We start from the raw sequence: 16,360 nt of genomic DNA, 5'->3' as shown, positions 1-16,360 counted from the left end.
TCTTTGTGGTTTAGAGAAGGAATGGAGCAGGGCGAGCATCCTAATGTTGGGGATAGCTCCAAGACTCTGAATGCCGTTATCAGATGCTTGGGGCAAATATGGTGTGCTTTCTCATTGCAGTAGGAAAATATAGGCTGCCTGCATGATTAGCTGTTCACTATTACCTCCTATTTGTTTATCTCTTCATGTGCGGGCCCTACTAAATGGCTACTAACATTGTGGCAGACGAATTAGGCTTAAAGGCATGTTTTATTACTCTACGCACCAAATGGAAGCCCAGACTTTTAGATGACAGGGACGAGAGAGCTGGTGGGAGCGGGACATTCTTCTCTAAGAGTTTCAGCATGTCAATTGTATCAGGGAAATCTACTTGGTGTTTTTCAATAGACGGTGTGCGTGATTACTTTGTATTGTAAATAATTAACAGTATGTGTAAGAGAAGCTGCGATAATCACTACAGATATGAAACCTTTGTATTGTGACAGTAAAGATGTGAAACAATAGCTCAAACAAATGGAAGCGGCTGGCTAGGACGACAAATGAGTGTGTTCTCGTATATTAGGCCTGCTGTGAGTTTGACTATTTTGAAAAGCACTCTTAATACTGCGTTAAGAAGCATTAGGGTAATGTGCTTCTTCTGATTATTATTGATATGAAAGGCTGATTTACATGTTTACGTGATACTTAGCCCAACGTATACAGTCACTATAATCTTAAACATACTTTTAAACTTGTGTGTGGTAGCGCTGGAGGGCGCGAAGAATGGACTCAGAGGAACAAGGGCCATAAAAGGGGGATGTGTGTGTGTGCTGGCCTGCAGATGTGAAATAAATCAGGTCGTACGGACACCAAGAGGTGTCTGGTTTTCGTCAAACTAAAAGAGACTTTTGGTTTCCGGGTTTCTTCTGCTGTATCACACTGATTGGGGGCGACCAGGCCATGTGATGGTCTCTCCCAATAAGATGACCTCTGGGGGAAAGCACGCACACACCTCCTCCTGTGTTTTAGTATGAAAGCCTGTGTTTTCCTTTGGTTGGCGCTCTTGTTTTTGACCGGCCGTTCCTGAGACCTGTCTCACACGTGGTAGAACCTGAGCCCGGAGTACTCTGCAGAGTGCTTCGTGATTCCTTTGTATTTGTATTGTTACCTTGTATAATTAAAACAAGATTATTGTTTCACTTGCATTCTGGTGTTTCTTAATCCCTTCCTTTTTACGAATTTACCCAGCTTATCAAACGACACGTGGAGACGAGGTTGGTTTTAAACATCCTCCAAATTTCCAACAAGGTCCAAACTCAGTTGCTCAATCCACCTGGATTCTCATCAACCACCTGACCAGAACACAGCGATAGAACATTTGTTTTTGTGTCTTTGCCTTGGACAAACAACTTCTCATGGCCATTGAGATGTTATTCTAGTAGCTAAGCAGCACCACGTAAGGCAATGCTTGGAGGTTGGGAAACACTTGTTATACTAGTAAGAAGCTCTGTGGTTTAGTGACAGTATCTCTATGAGTCAAATGACTGCTTTTACATTTTTCCGTCATGATTTTAAAAAATCGAAAAATTAAGGAAAGTATTCATTTAACGCAACCTCTACACCAGACGTGCATTACACATTTGGGAAAATAAGAATGAATGACTGTCATTGTAGCATTTACAATGGTACAGGTCATGACATACTGTATGTATCTAGAAATGCGGCCACCAAACAGGCAGGGCTGTTTGGTGGTAGGAAACCTTTAACAGAGGAACAAGTTCCTTCTATGATGAACTGAGTCACTCAAAAGCAACACATATGGTTGATGATGAAAAAATGATATTAAAAATGTGAGGAAGTGAGGCTAATATCAAACAGAAAGCCAGTATGAAAATCTTTAAAGCAGCAGTCAGGGGTTCTTAAGGAAACTTGGACATTCTCTGTTGAGATCTTAAGTTCACGGACAAGACCTTTTAACTACGTAAATAATACATTAGATTGCTGTTGTGACAGAAACCCCATACAAACTTTTCAAAGGTCATTTAAGGAGTGTGAGGCCTCCAGTTGACCTGCTGGCAGGTGATGAAATGAAACCTGACACATACTAATGCAGACATATTACTCAAGCTACTGTCACCATTAGCAACAGAAGTGACTGAAGTGTTGATGAACTGAATTGTAACTTTGGAAATTACAGCATCATTTCCCTCTGGTGCCACATTTTTACTTTCTAACAAACCCTTTTAAAAACAGTTCAGAATGAACAGCCTCAAGGGTCTGTTTTCATCACCTGTTTTCTCTCCCAACCCAGTCTCTGCAATCACAAAGCAGCAAATATATCTTCATGCATATAGCCCTGCAGAAGAATGATTGGTTGCGTGTTTTGAAAAATTGTTCGTCACTTTTTTAAACTTGGATAATGAGCCTTCTGAGCATCATTGTAATATAGCAGTACATTCATTGTAGAGAACAAGCTTGGTGTTAAATGTTCAATTCCCAGGCAGTAAAATAAGTTTAAATGAAATTGAAAATTATAGGTTCTTATCAGAGTTTATCAGAGGTTGTTAGTTGGTAAAATCTAAGGAATTAAAGTTGCTGAAAGTACCATATTTAGCTCTAGAGACCGAAAGGGTTTAAAATACATAAACAAATACAAAACCAGTATAAACTGAGAATATAGCTAGGCCTATATGTTGTGTCTCGTCAGATTTGTTAGTATTATTTCCCTGTTTAGTTATTATCGTCAAGTCTGCGTCTGCTAACCCTTTTTGTTGTCTGTCATTTCCTGTTATACTTTGATATCTCCTCTCTCATTTCAGGTAGTTCGACTCCTACCCATGGGTGTTTCTCAATGTCGAGTAAAGCTGCTCCAGAGCCACTATTTCAAGCAGTGGCGGCCGGCCCATAGGGGCGCTAGGGAAGCCGCCCCACCTCTTCCCACATACAAAAAAAAATATTTAAAATAGGGCCGGGACGCGATTAAAAAAATTAATCTAATTAATTACAGGCTTTGTAATTAATTAATCGCAATTAATCGCATTTTTAATCGCATATAAATATTTGACCTGAGAACAGTGAGAAGCAATTTTTTTCACATGGATTTTAGTATACCATTGAATAATGACTGAATACATNATGTTCCTCAAACTACTCGTCGGACAATTCTGTGCCACTTGTCGTTGGAACTCGGAAAGACTTGCAGTGTAATATTTGGGCCAACATTGTTCAAGCTTTTTAATTACACTCTTGAGCTTTTCTAATTTGCCGTTGTCATTTTGTCGCGCTGAGCTTTCCTGCATTGCCAAATTATAGGCCTCTTCACCTGTTCTTCATAAAAACAGTTGTTTGAGGGTCGACTGGAAAAGGCATGTTTAGTCCGTTTTTTAAATCTGCTTAAAACATCATCGCGTATTTTGAAATGTAAAAGACCAAACGGAACACCATCAAACACGTCCTATAAATTGTTTAACAGTGGACAGTAAGCTCTGAAATTAAAAAAACGGCCTTTATACTTCTCAGGTTTCATATTCAGGTTTAGGTCTCTACTTAAAGAGTCCTCTCCTTTTGCTTGAATGTTCAAGGTGTAATATTCGTATGTAGGTCTCTCTTAAAAGTCCTCTTCCTGTGATGGTCAGTGTATCAGTATTAGTGGTCTCTTACTTTAAAGAGTCCTCTCCGCTGGATGTCAGGTGATATCAAGATTAAATTCTCAAATTAAAGTCCCTGCTGATTTCAGGTTAATCAGTATTGTAGTGTCCCTACTTAAAAAGAGTCCTCTTCTGTGATTTCAGGTGTATTCTTCAGTATGTAGGTCCTGCTTAAAAAAAAGGTCCTCTAACTGCTGATGTTTCGTGTATATCAGTATGTAGTGTCTCTCTTAAAGAGTTCCTCTCTGTTGCATGTTCAGTTATTATTCAGTATTAAGGTCTCTACTTAAAAGTCCCCTGTGATGCTTTCAGGGGATAATCAGATATGTAGTGTCTCTACTTAAGAGTCCTCTTTCCGGCTGATTTTCAAGGTGTATAATTCGTATTAGTGTCCTCTTACTTTAAAAAGAGTCCTCTTCCTGCTGTATGTTCATGGTGTATTTATCAGTATGTAGGTATCTCTACTTAAAGAGCTTCCTGCGATCTTTTTCAGGAGGATATCAGTATTGTAGTGTTCTACTTTAAAGAGTCCTCTCCTTGCTGATGTTCAGTGTTAATATCAGGTATGTAGTGTCTCTACTTAAAGGAGTCCTATCCTGCTTGATGTTTCAGGCTGTATTTCAGTATGTAGTGCCATTAAAAGAGTCCTCTCCTGCTTTTTTCAGGTTGTATTCTCAGTAATGTAAGTATCTCTACTTTAAAAGGCCTCTCCTGCTGATTGTTTCAGTGTATATCAGTATGTTATGCTCACTTTAAAGAGGCCTTCTCCTGCCTGAATGTGTTCGGTGATATCAGTAGTAGGTTCTACTTTAAAGGAGTTCCTCTCTTGCGAATGTGCAGTTATTCAGTATGTGTGTCTCTACTAAAAAAAAGAGTCCTCTCCTGCTGATTGTTCAGGGTATATCAAGTGTTTTAGTGTCTCTATTTAAAAGGAGCTCTTCCTGCTATGTCAGGTTTGGTATTTTTCATGTAGGTCTTCTACTTTAAAAAGAAAGTTTCCTCTTTCCTGCTGATGTTCAGGTGTTGATATCAGTGTTTAGTGTTCGTCCTAACTTTAAAGGAGTCCTCCCTGCTGATGTTTCAGGTGTATTATTAGTGATGTTAGTGTCCTTCTACTTTGTAAAAGGACCCTTCCTGTAGTCAGGGTTCATATGTTAGTCTTGCATTGACATGCAACAAAAAAAAAGAACCTATAACAAAACACACTAACAGAAAGCCCTGAAATGCAAGCCCACCAGATTATTAATGTTTAAGCTACTCACACAGAAAGTAATTTCAATGGAATGTTAATGCAAACTGATTTAATGAAAACTAGGTTGTGAAAAAAAAGAAATGCAAGAATGCCAACCAGATAGTGCTTACGGTTTTCCCATTTCTTCTAAAGGTGACTATCTGCAAAATTGCAACGTTTGTACTCTTTTTAACAATGAAAATCATGGTCCCGGTGGTCAGGGAACCCTCTCTATTTTCGTCCATATTCAAGAAAATTCTCTTTGTCTCGATCTGTTTGTATTTTGAAAAAAAATAAAAAAGTATAAATATTTGCCTTATATAGAGTCCTTACACTATATTATTCAAATAGCATGATAGGGTCCACTTAAATAAACAATCTATCAACAGACTACATTCTGGTTGCTGCCGTCAGGTTGGAAGCCCCACTTGTGTTAAGGCGTTGCTCCAAACTCTTCCCGGTTTTGGCCAACTCATACGAACATACATGTCTGGAACTACTTTTGACAGCCATTAGAGCTCTTTTGGTTCAATTGTGTTAAAAAGGTGTTCTCATCTTATAAGCTTACATAAGTTTCTTTATTGACCAAATAGGGAATGGATTCAAAGCAGGCATGATTAGAAAATAAGGCAAGTAATAATAAACAAATCAACAAGCAGAAAAGACAGTTTTTTTATCGGAATTATTCTACAGACACACAACAAAAGTATAAGAGTAGAGAGTATAACAGAATGAAGGAAAAAACCACTATATAACAAAATTGCTACTAGAAAATAGGACCTATACTTCATTTAAAAAACATTTCAGAAAGCAAGTTTTATTAATAAAGTAGAAAAAACTTATGACACCCTATTGCTACGATGAGGGGCACTCGTGACTTTAAATTTTGTTGTGGCAGGATTAAATCCTCGAAATAACCAACAAAATTAAAAAAGGAAATAATGTAACAGAATATAATTTACACTAAAATGTATTCATTCACAACTGGTTCAGAAGCTGAGGTTCCCTCATGACTTTCCAGAACAGCGCATGTAAAAGTGATGATTAAACTTAAAATGTCATGAGTGTATTTCAGCCGTCATTAGAGCTCAAACGCAAAGCTTTGGAACAAACAAACTCTGCCTGAGATAATTGCCCGTCTTTCATCTCTGGTTCTGTGGCCATCATGGCTGCGTTGCTGTCGCCTCCCTGTTAGCGGGGTAATTAAATGGACATAACGCCTCGATCATGCTTCCCCTGCACAAAGACATTAGGCATGGTGAACGGATGGCCCTAAAGGAACTGTGTGTGTGTGCTGCTGGCGTGTGTGTGGTGTGTGTGGTGTGGTGTGTGGTGGTGTGTTGTGTGCTTGTGCTGGCTGTGTGTGTGTGTGTGTGTTGTGTTGTGTGTGTGTGTGCTGTTGTGTGGTGTGTGTGCTTGGTGTGTGTGTGTGTGTGTGTGTGTGTGTGTGTGTGTGTGTGTGTGTGTGTGTGTGTGTGTGTGTGTGTGTGTGTGTGTGTGTGTGTGTGTGAAAGGATAATACTCCGTTCTGTCCCTGCACACTGGGATCAGTCTCAGCCCATACAGCGTTTCCCAGCTGCTCCACAGTGAAGCTGTGTCTGCTATAATGTGATCTCACAGGATGAAACTCAATACTCTGTTTTCACTGACAACTTGTTTGTTTCAGTCGCCAGTCAAGATGTGTTCAAAAAGAGTGACTGTGTAAAAAAGATTCATTGTGTTGTGGTCATTCATCTGATTCATTTCCGCTGGTTGAATCACACATTGTTGGGTAAATGTGCAATTTGATGAAACTGGCAAAGATGGGAATTGTTAACCAAAAAAACAGTTGTTACTAAATTCCCAAATTCCCTCGTCATTATGTTGGATGCCATTTACTTTAGAAATGTAAAATGAGTGAATAGATGTCTCTCAGCTGTAGTTTCACACCCCAGGGACACTAAATACATTCCTATTTATCCACCGTTGTTACGCAAATATTAGGATTTGAAGCATCACGAAAAGTAGTGCTAAGTAGGGCTGAACGATATATCGTGTCATGGTGATAACCGCGATATGCGCATGCGCGATATTCACATCGCAGGGATGTGCGATTTTATTCATTTTTTCTTATTAACTTTTTTTTTTTTTTCATTTTTTTTTTTAGGACGTGCGATATCAAGTAGGTAAATTAACTCAAACACGTCATGTTACAGTTATTTTGCTGCTTGCTACAAAAGGAAAACTTGCGCGGCTCTCATGTCAGGGGTACTTGAGTGAGTGACATGCAGGCTCTGCTTGCACAGCAAACCACCAATCACAATCATTCTTGATCAGATCACAGCAGGCCCCGCCCCGCTAGTTTGCAGACCATCAAAACACCGGTAAAATATTAGCGAGGTAAAGGAGGACAATACCGGCGAGAATGAAGATTTATTCATCTGCCATCTGGAACTATTTTGGATACAAAAAGGTTCTTCTCTTCTTCATTCTCAGATGAACCCCCTTATTTGAGGGTAAGCGACATGCATTATCATGACATGTTAGATCATGACTTAAGGTATGATGAGTCAACCAGTTAAGATCCAGACGTCCGTGACTAAAATCCTTCATCCGGTTAAATATAGTTAAAAAAAACGCATTATATATCGCAAGGGAAAAATATATCGCAATGTCAGTTTTTTTCAATATCGTGCAGCCCTGGTGCTAAGTGGCACTTAGTATCCAGTCTATTGCCTTTTAAACCATGCCAAATATATGTTTTGTGTTTTATTATGCACAAACTTAGAATGTAGATGGACACTTCAAATGGACGGAAAGCAATCTACAACAGAATTATACCATTAAAAACCACATCCCTATAATGAAAATCTTTCTGGCTGCAGCCAAATATCATCCGACTGCAGTTTCTTCTGTTGAGACAAACGGCGTGGCCCTTGTTTTATAAGACAGTAATCTCCAGGCTGTGTTCATGTTTGTGTTCTCTGATGTGTTTCTGGATGTGAAATGAACTGCATGTGCCCTGTTTGCCACACAGGGATTACAACACGCTCACATCAACAACACACACACATATGGAGCCATCTGCCTACACACTTTCAAATCAAATCAGAGGTCTGGGTTATCAAATTAGGCCCACAAAGGTTAAACGATGTCTGACAGGAAGTGAAATGATTTAGCCTCCAGAAGCCTGTTGTCTCCTTTAGATGTTGTCATGAGGTCAGGCTGCAATGGTCTCTTAGTTCGGGAGGTGAAAAGAATAAAAGACAGGCTGCANTCTGCTGTCCTGATTTCAATGGGGAGCTCATTCCACCATTTTGGAGCCAGGATAGCAAACCCATGAGTTTTTGCTGATGGGAACTTGGGTCCCCCTCGCAGTGCGGGTGCAGCGAGCTGTTTGGCCGATGCAGAGCGGAGTGCACGTGCTGGGGTGTACGGTTTAACCATGTCCTGGATGTAGGAAGGGCCAGATCCATTCGCAGCATGGTACGCAAGTACCAGTGTCTTGAAGTGGATTCTAGCAGTTACTGGAAGCCAGTGAAGGGAGCGGAGGAGCGGCGTGGTGTGGGAGAATTTAGGAAGGTTGAAGACCAGACGAGCCGCTGCATTCTGGATGAGCTGCAGAGGTCGGATGGCACATGCAGGTAGACCAGCAAGGAGGGAGTTGCAGTAGTCTAGGCGTGAGATGACGAGAGCCTGGACCAGAACCTGCGCTGATTTCTGGGTCAGCTGGGGACGTATCCTCCTGATGTTGTAAAGCGTGTATCTGCAGCAGCGGGTTGTAGCAGCAATGTTTGCAGTGAAGGACAGTTTGTTATCTAGGATCACACCCAGATTCCTTGCAGTCTGAGTCGGGGAAACAACATCAACCAACAGGATTACATTTGACATACTCCCAAAACAGGGAAAACAGTATAAAAACATCTACTTCTTATAAAATTACATTATTTCTTTTTATTCTGAAAGGAAATCCTAACAAGCAAACCCTTAACTCCAAGTAAAAGAAAACACCAAAAGTCAACAGCTTTTCTGGTAAAACTTAGCAGTTTGATCTGTAGTTGAAGAACTGATTTCCAACTGCACTTTGACATCATTCTCACGGTTTACATACTGTCTCTGTAAATGATCATTCATGTCAGTCATCAGAAGTGTGCATCCTGATGATGGTACACTCTGCATACAAACAGCTGACATGTTGTGAGAAAAGTATAATTAAAATACAGACTTAAAAAAAGTGCAAGCACACAGTAAAACTTTTTTTTTTAGGATTTACAAATCAAGAGGATGTTAAAAAGGGAACATTTGCCAACTAAACAATGCTCAAAGTTACATTACATTGCGTTTAGCTGACGCTTTTATCCAAAGCGACTTACAATAAGTGCATTCAACCAAGAAGATACAAACTTGAAGAAAACAGTCTCATATAAGTACATCAGGTTTCATAGAGCTAAAACATTTCAAGTGCTACTGAACTAGCTTTAGATAAGCCAGTCCTTTATTAGAACTGTATATAAGTGCTTTGTTCGTAATTGTTGGAAATCAAATAGAAAGGTGCCCACTGAAATAAGTTCTTCCCTGTCCTCTGTTACACATGATGTATCACACAAGAATATATATATATAACATTTTACCAAATCAAAAAAGTGATCGTGTTGACGTACATTCAAGTACTATTAAATCTCTAATCCTGGCCTTATAAATGTGTCCATAAATCAGATTTAAACTTGACTTAAGAACCTAAAGTCACCACATTTATCATGTTGAAACATATAAATAAAGTTATCTAAAACCTTTTTTCCCTTTCCAAAGCTTAAAGAGAACCCGATGAATCTATTGAAAGAGAGACAGTACTTACCTCCACAGTAATGGAGAGCTACAGTCATTTTGAAGACATTAGCCGTCAGTACTATACTGCTCTTTGTACAGGTTTAGGAAGAACTGGCGATGCTGGTCTGTATCCAAATAACACAGTAACACTGTAACACACAACCAGATTCAGGTTCCAGTGTATCTGGCGTCAACAGGAAATAAATTTGCATCGCAAATTTCATTTGAAATAAGGGAAATAAGATGCAAAACAAGTTGGCGCTTATGTTATGACACTTGGGAACACCCGGCAGGGATCACCTAAAGCTATCAACACAACCCAAAATGTACAAAAGATCATATATACTGCAATGTATATCATCTGGCACACTGTATGTCTGTCCTCTTGACAGACATGTCCTGTTACAGTGTAGCTTTCCAATAAAAAAAGCTGGCCCTATAACCAGGTACACACGGGAAGTCAGTCAGAGTTGGGGTGCGGGAGGTGCCGGGGGGGGGCTAGTGGAGCCTCACAGCGGCGAAACTGTGGCGCACTGTAGGTGTCTGCGTGATCTGCGTGTATAGGGAGGGGCGGCCCTGTATAATAACATAATATTAAATGCAGTCATTTGGTCTTTAGCAACAGCTTGTGAGAGCAGCACATTCATTGGTGTTCGTTTTAATGCTGTCAGTTTGTTGACGGTCTGTGTGTTGATGGGACTTCTCATGCTCCCTAAATGTTTCCTCTGCCTTTCGCCAGTTCTTAAATCCTCCTTTCACAAAACTCCCATCCCTGATCTTCTCCGCACTGACGAGCTTCTTTTCTATAGCAGAGCAACCGAAGAAGCACACCGCATTATCACTTTCTCTTATAGTGAAGCTTTTTATAGACTGCTTAGGCTAAAATGCTAACTCAAAATAAAACTTTTGTATTTATTTGTTTATTTATTTATTTCCCGTTGACATTCGCAATACAGAGGGCTTCATGGGTACTTTGAGGGGAGCCAGAAGTTGGAGTACCAAACACTGACTCCAGGTACTCATCTGAGTACCTCACTGAGAAAGTTGTGTGCACCCCTGCCTATAACTGAATCACCTCTCTCCTAACATCTTACTTATCTATGGCTGTTTGAGTAGATTTGATTATTCTGCTTGACATTTGAATGAAAACCATTGTATCTCAGTGGACAAAAATGGAGCTGATCAGACCCATTTAATGAAATGACAGATTTGGCATAGGTATCATTTTTGCTTCTGTATAATTTAAAGCCATTCTGAAATCAATAACCAAGCCATGCTTCTTGCTGAAACACCTCAAACAGGAGATATCATACAATATGTAAGAAGTCATCTCATTATAGTGTTTTATTGAGTGTCACAATGGTTGGCTTTTATTTATTATATTAATTAAAAAAAGGTCCTGTGAGATGTAACTAGGTGGAAATCAACAACAGATCAGCTGATCTCCTATCTCTGAACTGGTTTTAAAAATATACATAAATATATAACAACAATTTTTAGACTACTCAGGACTAGCTGTAACAGGGATTCAGGCTTCTAGGTTTAAAACACATACAAAAAAAACAATTAAAAAAGTGTGTCCAAATCGTGAAAAGGTTCCTCACCAAACTGAATGCAAAAAGTAGGCAAGTTAGTCTACAATGTATAACGTTATGGAAAATACCTTCCAGAAACTGCAAAAAAAAAAAATAAGAAAATAAAAGTACAATTGCAGTTTGAATTGCTCTAAATTCGGCATTCAAGGCGACACGTATTTTGGACAAATGGCAATTTATTTATGCTTGGTACAACATCATGGCAGGAGCAAGGACAGAAAAAGTTGTAGTGTGTACCTTTACAATACGGACAGCCTTTTTTTCGATGTAACGCTTTGCTTTGTTAGCAGTCATCCAAGCCGATTTCACCTTGAGATTCTCTTCATATGTTTTACATTCAAAATAACCGATTTTGCAAACTATCTGCCTTTTAACAACCAGGAAAATATAAGTGTAAGATGTATGAATGAGGGTTGGCGCACACTGCTCTTACCGTTTAGTCACCGGTGATTAGTGTCCCCCCTTCATTCCAAACAGCGTCGTCGTTAGACCGGTTTCTCACACATATCCCCCGGACTTCACGTAAAACTAACTCCTGGGTGTTAGTGGAAATCACTTGGCCTTTAAAGTTTCTCTTTCCCCGACGTGTGACACTTTTACTTGTCATTCGAACAGCTGACTAAAAACGAGGAAACGGGTTGGTCTGCGCATCTGTTAGCCGGGTACGTTCCTCTGTGTAAGATGAACACACCTGAATAAAGTGATGCTAATTAATGGTATTTGGATGCAGCAAGAGAAGGTCTCCATTTTTCCAAGACACTGGACATTGAAGCCTCACAGTCACAGCAGTCAACTTAAGGTGAAGGTATTTTTTATATATTTTCACACAGTCTCATGTTACTTTAGTTTTAAGTGTTGCTTAATTTTTTAGAATATGCCCACAAAATGTAAATTTGTGTCCACAGTTAGCTAGCTACCTTAGCTATTGTAGATAATTGCCCTTGAAAATAACAATAAAAAGTAAAGGTTGGTCTCCAAAAAAACAACATTGTCCACCATATCAATTCAGTCATGCATTTTTGCACTTACTTTATATTGTGTATAACACACTGTCTGCTGTCACCCTCTCCTTAAAACTTTCAAAATATACATTTAACTTCAGTTGTGCTTTTTGCAGAGCAGCAGTCTATTTTAATGATATCCGTAATAATTAGTTAACACAAAACAATAAAGCTATTATTCTGAGAAATTAAGTTATAAAACTATATGCCAATGACATGTTTGGGAGTAAAAGGCCTTGTTAGGTAGATCTCAAGGTCAACATTACACTTAGTACAATGCGGCGCCGGTTACTGAAGAGTAAAGATTATTTTGACCACCGCTTTCGTAAACTGACACTGGATTTGTCCCCTTAAATGGGTCCCAAGTGTGATAAATTCTACAAGAAAATTGAATTACAATTATGTCTATATCAGTTGATGATGGTAAATCTGCTTAAACCAGAAGGACACCACCAAAAAAGCAAGCATTATCGACAATTATTTGAATACCCACAAACAGTTCTATGGCAGACCTATCATTTTGTAAAGTACAAAAATACAGTGTGGTTTGTAAATATGCAAATTAATTATTTATATTTTATACAAATATATTATAGGCTAATATGTTAAGTTATTTACAAATGTATGGATCTATATGAAATGGGCTTTGTGACATTTCTGACTTTGCTCCAATTAGTTGAAGAGGGAGGCTGTGGCTCAGTGGGTAGTGTGCTGGACTTCGAATCAGGGGGTAACAAGTTTGAGTCCCACAGCAGTCAGCATGTCGTTGTCTCCCTGGGCAAGACACTTCACCCCAAATTGCTCCTGTGGGGATTGTCCACAGTACTGAATGTATGTAAGTCGCTGTGGATAAAAGCGTCTAACAAATGACATGACATGACATGACATGACATGACATGACATGACATGACATGACATGACATGACATGACATGTCACGTAATGTAATGAAGATTTTGGACCGAAAAGTATTGCAGCAGATTTGAAAAGAAAACACAAATCTGATATGCAGGTACTAGCTATACAGAAGGTGGCTATAGTGACACTAAAATAACTCTGGCCGTTTATCAATCGCGAGGATGCTTGCTTGGTAGCACATGTCTTCCGAGTCACTTCCTTCAGAAGCTAGGCAAGAATCCTTCCTGGCATTATAAGAGTATAATACATATGTATAATATCAGTTAAAATAAGTGCTTCAACATAGTTAACATTGCTGAAGATGTTGCTTAATTGCTGATATATTTATGATCCACGTCACGTTTTCAGTTGTGGCGGCAGTTCCTCATGTTTGTCTAGAAGTCTTCTCATCAGGGCTCTATAAATAGAGAACTACGGCAGATATGTAATATTTAATGCAGCCGAACCGTGTATTACAATCCCGTTATGTGATGACTTTCAAAGAGAAAAGCAAGCACACTTGGAATAAAGTATTATTTTATTTTTAAAAAATGTTTTCGGTCTGTTTCCGGTATTTGTTTATGACGATGTGATGTGAGGTGTGAGACTGGAATTGCACAGGGGAAAATAACGTATCTATGCCACAATTCTTTAGATGGGATTTTGTAAACTAATACGTTTTGCGCTGTGGACCAACACATATAATTGACGGGAAGGGGGGTAGCAAAAAGATAACACCATTAAACAGTTACATAAAGAAATAGAATATCGATACAGCGTTCCTAGCACCCACCTTGGTAACAATGAAATGAAAACGTTGAATGGACACATTTCCCTGAAGTAAACTTATAATAACTAGGCAAACTAAATATTCATGTACATCCCACCGCACACTAATCTGAAATAAAACAACTCATAGTTCTCGGCATCAAATGACATCAAAACGCTTTTGCAACTCGAAAAATAAAATAAAAATAAAACTAAGAAAATTATATTTAAAATCATAAAAAAAAAATAAAAGTAAAACAAAAAAATATTAAATGGCCAAAACTAACTGAAGAATAGCATTTTCATCGAGGAATAATAATGAATGTCGGCATGTTTTGTTTTATTTCAGCAGGGAGAAAATTTTTAGAAGACTCATCTGTGACATAGACGCCAGCCAATGTTGGAATGATATGGTGGAAAAAACGTGAGGATCCTAAACATTTCAGAGGGCGTTTTTGTAGAAAATACTACGCCCAAAGTGATGCGTACAACGGTCAGTATTACAACGTTTTTTTGATGAGGACCAGGGTTGGTTAAGTTCATCAACATCACCACAGCATAATAGAACAGCAGATCCAGATCTTATTGAAATACTGTGAGGAAAGACACCAGGAGTCGGCAGATCCATGTGACTTCACAACTGAAAAGATGTCTACCAAAGGGCTCAAGATAACGAAGGTTTAGAGTTTAGATAACAACTACCAAAAGAACTTAAGCTAGAAAACCTGCAGGATGTTAAAAAAAAGTGAGGACATGGGCAGTTGTTGAATCAGAAAAGTGCTGTCAGGAATGGTGCTGATTGGGAAAAGATCAGGCAGTGGGAAAACGATTGCAACTGCGAAACACCATTTTGTGCGAAAAACATATTTACCATCTGCAAGACCACATTCAAGTGACAAAAAAGTTTATGCAAAATAAGCAACAGGAAAGAGAATTGAGGCGACACCTGTCACCAACTGTGCGTAGATCATCGGTTGGTTCGACACAACACTATCCAATGATGATGTTTCACAGACGAGCTAAAACGTATGGTTCTCCTGAGACCTCCAGCGTATTTATGATGCTACGATCGGTCCGAATTACATGAGTAAAAAATGAAGTGGAACTGATCATAAGAAAGTGAAGAAGGAGATTTCACATTCCATTATTTCACAGAGGAGTATGATCTAGAATGATTAAAACAATAGAGAGTCTACGTAGAAAACGTGACTGTATTTTGAAAAAATTACTGATATATGAACTAGTGGAGGGAATACCAGTCCTTATTAATCAAAGGTCAGAACAAAACGCATGCAATGTTCAGGAGAGCTGATGAAGAATCCAATCAAAATGCGAAGTACAGAAAATGGCGCAGACTGCTTCACCTTGTGAAGATTTCCAATTGAGGACGAGTACCGCCATACAAGAAGGAAAAGTGGAGATTAAATCTTGTAAGGAAATGATAGAAGAAAATTGCATGGAGTGAGAGGGAGGGGACTCAAAAGAAAACATGAAGAGGACATGAATAAGAATTGAAGAGAAATAATGGAACAGAGAGAGAAGCAGAAATGTAGCAAAAGAAATCAACAGCCTCAAGATGATGGGAGGGAAATATATCACAAGGATTCGATGAGGAGAGAAAGAGATGTAAAGGAATCAAATGGAGATAAAAAATAATATCAAGAAATAAAAGGCAGGATGGAAATATGAAAAAAGAATGGGAGGAAAAGATTTAGAAGGAGGAGTATGAGAGGACATTAAGAAGAGAATGAAGACGCCACAAAAGAAAGAAAATGGCGGAGAAGGAGAGAGAAAAAATTAAAAGAGAGACGAGAGGGAGCAACAAACTTCAGGGAAGTGCAAGAAGAATACAATCAGGAAAGAGAAACAATTTGAAATCAGAAAGAAAACATAGAAGTGAAAATTCAAAGAAAATGCATATATCGACATTAATCTTCATCCACTGATTCATGATCTATCATTGATGTGAGCCACATGGAAACATGAATGTCAACTTAAAGGTGGGAGTTAAGGTCATTTGGAGAAACCACTAACGGATCGCACTGAAATTTGAAATACACATCCGGAAAAAATCTGCCTCTTCCTTAAGAGAGCCACTCCCCAAACAGCACACGAACGCGCACTGTTGCCAATGAGGGCACGAGATATAATGTTTGTGCACCAGATTGGAGGGCTGACAGGCAGGTAGGCAACCATCCAGTTATATTTCGCCAGCCTGCTCAATGACAACATAGTGTCGTGGCTATATTCACAAGTAACTGAGAGAATATCCAACTGCACTGACAATTTTTTTAAGGAATTTTTGGTCAAAGCACCTTAAGATAATTCAATTGCTATTGGGAATGTTAATGACGACTTCAATGAGAAAATATAACAAAAAGTTATCTCGACGCCGGTTATGCCAAACTTACCTACCCACCTTTAAAATTTAACATTC

At 38.9% G+C, this 16,360-nt stretch overlaps 1 long non-coding RNA gene across 1 annotated transcript in view; it reads left to right on the top strand.

The window, feature by feature from the left end:
* Positions 1-16,360, top strand: part of LOC104965036 (uncharacterized) — a 25,363-nt gene that overhangs the window by 8,191 nt on the left and 812 nt on the right. Inside the window, exon 3 of the long non-coding RNA XR_800500.1 lies at positions 13,450-13,461. This is a non-coding gene — a long non-coding RNA (uncharacterized lncRNA). The remainder of the gene's footprint in view (positions 1-13,449; positions 13,462-16,360) is intronic.

Source organism: Notothenia coriiceps, unplaced genomic scaffold, assembly GCF_000735185.1.
Source record: "Notothenia coriiceps isolate Sejong01 unplaced genomic scaffold, NC01 NC01_scaffold00037244, whole genome shotgun sequence".
NCBI lineage: Eukaryota > Metazoa > Chordata > Actinopteri > Perciformes > Nototheniidae > Notothenia > Notothenia coriiceps.
The sequence above is the reverse complement of the archived record's forward strand: the minus strand, read 5'-3'. Positions and strand labels throughout refer to the sequence as shown.